Below are 6,064 nucleotides of genomic sequence, written 5' to 3'. Positions count from 1 at the left end.
CTAATTGGATTCAGTTTTATTCTTTGGCTTATTTTAAAGGGGAAAAAAAAAGACAACTTGTCTCTGTGCAGTTTTATGTGCCCCTGACACATTCATTTTAATGATTCTGTAGCAACTAAGGTAGCATAAAACCATTATATAAGTTATTTAAATGCAGGAGTTCATTCATTCAGTCAACCTATATTTATAGACGGTCTTTGAAACACGTTTTAGGGTCTGGAATCTAATGACTATATAATAAGATAATATCTGCCTAAGTGCTATTTCCCAAAGTGCTTAAGAAAATACAATGGTCTTGCCCCCGCCTCCTGCTCAAGCTTCCTGGCCCCTCTCTACCTCACTGTGCTCCAGTCACTCTGCCTTTTAAATTACCAAATGCACTACGAACGCTCCTGCCTCAACGATTTTTCCACTCGTTGGCCCCCGTGCTTAAAACAGTCTCGCAATTCCATCCCTTCCCCTTTTGTCTGATTTCTTTTGCTTTTAACTTAAAAATGTTTTATTGGAGTATAGTTGATTTTCAATGTTTTAGGTATATAGCAAAGTGAATCAGTTATACACACACACAATCTATCCACTCGTTCTTTTCCTAAATAGCCATTACAGAGTATTGAGTAGAGTTCTCTGTGCTACAGTAGGTCCTTATTATTTTATATGTAGTAGTGTGTATATGTCAATCCCAATCTTTCCATTTATCCGCCACCCTCTTACCCCCTGGTTACCGTAAATTTTGTTTCCTACATCCCTAACTTTATTTCTGTTTTGTTAGATAATCTTACACATCTTAGTTGAAAAGTCACCTCCTCAAGAGTCTTCCCTGATCCTCTGTATTATGTAGGATAACACTATTACTATAAGAAAAGGTCTTCATCCTGCCCCAAATTTAAGGGCTTTACAACAAGGCCCTGCCAATTTCTGCTTGTATGACCATGAGTAAGTAACAGCCTCTCACTGTGCTTTTGGTTTATCACCTGAGAGGATTGTTGAGAGGATTCATGAATTAGTATGTGTAGAAGCTTTTGGAATGCCACATGGCCTATTACAAGTAATCTAAGTTTTATTACTTAATATCTTCATTATCATTATCAAAATTATTTTCCCCTATAATGTTTTCCCCCTAATGAATGGCACCCTGAGCTAGAAATCAAGCTCCAAGCCAGAGGAGGAGAGTAGGATCATCATCTTTGGATGTGGACACCTAGTGCTTTTAATCCAGCCCAGTTGTGTGCTAGTTTTTCAACTGCCCTGGACCCTTCCGGTGTTTTCACACTATACAACTCACTTTTAACTTTCTTGTGTTGTAGCAACAGGTGGATAAGAAAGTGAGCAGCTTTCTGCTCCACTTATGCTGGGTCACCTGATTTTGGCTTGGGGCAAGGTTCAACTCACAAGCTGGAGTCCATTACCCTAGTGGTCATGGCAACAGGAACTCAAAGCTTCATCAGGTAACTCCTATTTTAGTTGGGCAATTTTTTTTGTTATTTTTTAATGGCGACTTTGACTACTGGAAAAAACATAGCCTTGACTAGACGGACCTTTGTTGTCAAAGTAATGTCTCTGTTTTTTAATATGCTGTCTAGGTTGGTCATAACTTTCCTTCCAAGGAGTAAGTGTCTTTTAATTTCATGGCTGCAATCACCATCTGCAGTGATTTTGGAGCCCCTCAAAATTAAGTCTGACACTGTTTCCACTGTTTCCCCATCTATATGCCATGAAGTGATGGGACTGGATGCCATGATCTTTGTTTTCTGAATGTTGAGTTTTAAGCCAATTTTTTCACTCTCCTCTTTCGCTTTCATCAAGAGGCTCTTTAGTTCCTCTTAACTTTCTGCCAGAAGGGTGGTGTCATCTGCATATCTGAGGTTATTGATATTTCTCCCTGCAATCCTGATTCCAGCTTGTGCTTCTTCCAGCCCAGTGTTTCTCATGATGTACTCTGCATATAAGTTAAACAAGCAGGGTGACAATATACAGCCTTGACATACTCCTTTTCCTATTTGGAACCAGTCTGTTGTTCCATGTCCAGTTCTAACTGTTGCCTCCTGACCTGCATATAGGTTTCTCAAGAGGCAGGTCAGCTGCTCTGGTATTCCCATCTCTTTCAGAATTTTCCACAGTTTACTGTGATCCACACAGTCAAAGGCTTTGGCACAGTCAATAAAGCAGAAATAGATGTTTTTCTGGAACTGTCTTGCTTTTTCCATGATCCAGCTGATTGTTGGCAATTTGATCTCTGGTTCCTCTGCCATTTTTAAAACCAGCTTGAACATCTGGAAGTTCACAGTTCACATATTGGAGAATTTTGAGCATTGCTTTATTAGCGTGTGAGATGAATGCAATTGTGCGGTAGTTTGAGCATTCTTTGGCATTGCCTTTCTTAGGGATTGGAATGAAAACTGACCATTTCCAGTCCTGTGGCCACTGCTGAGTTTTCCAAATTTGCTGACATATTGAGCGCAGCACTTTCACAGCATCGTCTTTTAGGTTTTTCCAGTGGTCATGTATTGGATGTGAGAGTTGGGCTATAAAGAAAGCTGAGTGCCAAAGAATTGACGCTTTTGAACTGTGGTGTTGGACAAGACTCTTCAGAGTCCCTTGGACTGCAAGGAGATCCAACCAGTCCATCCTAAAGGAAATCAGTCCTGGCTGTTCATTGGAAGGACTGAGGTTGAAGCTGAAACTCCAATACTTTGGCCACCTCATGCGAAGAGCTGACTCATTGGAAAAGACCCTGATGCTGGGAAAGATTGAGGGCAGGCGGAGAAGGGGACAACAGAGGATGAGATGGCTGGATGGTATCACCAATTCAATGGACATAGGTTTGGGTGGACTCTGGGAGTTGGTGATGGACAGGGAGGCCTGGTGTGCTGTGGTTCATGGGGTCACAAAGAGTCAGACACGACTGAGTGACTGAACTGAACTAAACTGAATGGGGACTTTAAGAGGCTGGCAATAAGGATAGCTGTTGAAATTCCAAGCTAAGTAGGGAAGGGGTGCAAGCACTGTTATTATTTTCAATGTTATTTCCCTCAACCAATACAGATTAAATGTTTAAAACATTTACAGAACTTCCGTGGTGGTCTAGTGGTTAAAAAGCTACCTGCCAATGCAGGGCACATGGGTTCGATTCTTGGTCTGAGAAGATTTCACATGCAGTGCTGCCAGCTAAGCCCATGTGCCATAACTACTGAGCCCATGCTCTAGAGCCTACAACTTCTGAGCCCAGGCACCATAACTGCTGAAGCCTGCACACCCAGAGTCTGGGCTCAACAACAAGAGAAGCCACCATAATAAGAAGCCCACACACTGCAACTAGAGAGTAGGCCCCCTTCACACAATTAAAGAAAGCCCGTGTGCTACAGTGAAGACCTAGCTCAGCCAACAACCAAAGCAAAAACAAAACTGTTACAGAAGTAGATGATCAACACACGGTAACAGAGTTCTTTAAGATTTAAACACAACTTCATAGACTTAATCATCAGAATTGCTAGACTTTCAAAACATAATTCTCTATGACATAAAATATATAGTGTAGGTAGGAGAGGTTAGATTAAAAGTAGAGATTAGATTAAGAGAGCAATAAGGCAAATGGACAGACTTTCAGGATTAATAATGGAGTGTTAAGTATGAGTGTTAAGTATGTTAACACTTATAGAGTGTCAAGTATGTTGTAACAGAATTTAAAAGTTATTTAAATAAATAAATCAAAGTATAAAATATTTGTTTTATGAGGTTACTAAAGTTCATTAGAGTCCAGAAAGAGTGAATAAACCCTTTAAGATTTGGTATAAACATTTTCCTGTCATTATCTGTCCATTTTTCTCTGTTTAGATTCTGACTTTTCTTCTAATGTCAACAATACTTTTTATCCCTAAAAAGGATGGTATTATTTTGATCAAAAAGGGAACACATTCTAAGGACAACATAGTCAAAAATGTTATAATCAGATGTATTATATTTAAGAAGCAGCAGGACTAAGGACAAAACATTGGTATTGAAATATCATATTAAGATATTAAGTTAGTTAAATCACAGAAATGTTAGATTTCATTCACAATCAAATGCTCAGCTTCCGGCATGTGGGTTTGAATCAGGATCCTGCTCTGGAGAGGCGCTGCAAACATCCCTGTCAAGGCCGTACTAAAGGTCTGTTCAGGCAGGTAGGTGTCTGCAAAGAAATATCGCCAGGGGCCAGGAGTGGCCCCAGGGATGCTGCAGGTCTCTGGACCGGGTGGGAATGTGAATTTGTCAACACCTGAGATTGAGGCTTCTCAGGTGGCTCAGTGGTAAAGAATCCACCTACCAAGCAGGAAAGGTGGGCTCGATCCCTGGGTCTTGAAGAAGGAAATAGGAACCTACTCCAGTATTCTTGCTTGGAGAATCCCATGGATAGAGGAGCCTGGAGGGCTACAATCTATGGGGACATGACTGAGTAACTACACACACACAGTTAGTCCCTATAGTCTTCTATCTTTTATCTTGCTTCCCTACTGTTATCATTCATTTCTTTCATGCAGTGAGACCATGAGAATCAGAGGCAAAGGTGATCACTGTATCTTATGTTTGGGATCTAATAGATCAATGGCTTTTCATCCAGTGTTGCCACCCTCTATGTCTGTGTGGTAACCATACACCTACTTACCATTCAGCAAGTACCTTTGATAATTACTATATGATAACACTGTTTTCAATATATTTTTAAATTTTTTAATATTTTAAAAACTTTCCATTCACTCTACATCCCCTTCCTGCCATTGCACCATTTTAAACTACTCTTTACATCAAAATTTCTTTAAAGAATTGTTCATGTTTTGCACCTCTAATTCCTTCCTTTCCACAATCTTTTCACTGCAGAGAAGTATATATAATACAGAATTCACCATTTTAACCACCTTAAAGTATATAGTTCAGTGGCATGTAGTATAATTACAATGTCCTACAACTATCACTAGTGTCTAACTCTAGAACCTTATCAACCAAAAAGGAAAACCTATACCCGTTCAACTATCTCTCCCTATTCCATCTTCCTTCTGGCCCCTGGAAACCACTAATCTCTGGATTTTCCTGTTCTGGATATTTTATATAAATGGGATCATACAACTTGTGACCTTCTGTACCTAGTTCTTTAGCTTAGTATAATATTTTCTAAGTTCATTCACATTGTAGTGTAATTTGTACTCCATTCCTTTATATATCTGTATAATATTCCATTGTATGGATATGCCACTTTGTTTAACCATTCATCAGCTGATGGACATTTGGCTTGTTTTCACCTTTTGTCTATTGTGAATAGTGTTGCTATCAACATTTGCTTAGTCATTTGTATGAACACCTATTTTCAATTCTTTTGGGTTTATCCCTAGAGGTGGAATTTAATCATTGCAGAATAGCCAGACTCTTTCTGCAGTGTCTGTACTATTTTATATTCCTACCAGCAATGTATTAAGGTTCCAATTTCTCTAAATGCTCACCACCACTAGTTATTTGGTTTTATTTCTTAATTCTATCCATCCAAGTGGATGTGAAATGGTATCTCATTGTGGTTTTGACTTGCATTTCTTTAATGACACTGAGCATTTTTTCACCTGCTTGTTGGCCATTTATATTTCCTCTTTAGAGAATGTCTATTTAAATACTTTGTCCATCCTTAATTGGATTGTTGGTCTTCTCTTGGTGAATTATATGAATTCTTAATAAATTATGGACTCTTAAGTTCTCATCAGGTATATTATTTGTAGATATTTTCTCTCTCTGGGTCATTCTTGACAAAGATTAGCACAAAACCCAAAAACCTCAAATGTTACGATATTCCATTGTGTGGGTTGAGAGTAGAGTTGTTGTTTTTTTTTTTTTTTTTTAGTTTGCCTACAGGCTTATTATTAGTAGAGATACAAATTTTGAAATCCTTTGTTTTCATTGTTGTCGTTCCATCACCAGGTTGTGTCCAATTCTTTGCAATCCCATGGACTGCATCACACCAGGCTACCCTGTCCTTCACTATCTCCTGAAGCTTGCTCAAATTCATGTCCATTGACTCAGTGATTCTATCTAACCATCTCATCCT

This window comes from Oryx dammah, unplaced genomic scaffold (assembly GCF_014754425.2).
Source record: "Oryx dammah isolate SB20612 unplaced genomic scaffold, SCBI_Odam_1.1 HiC_scaffold_19, whole genome shotgun sequence".
NCBI classification, from domain to species: Eukaryota; Metazoa; Chordata; class Mammalia; order Artiodactyla; family Bovidae; genus Oryx; species Oryx dammah.
Note: the sequence above shows the minus strand (reverse complement) of the source record.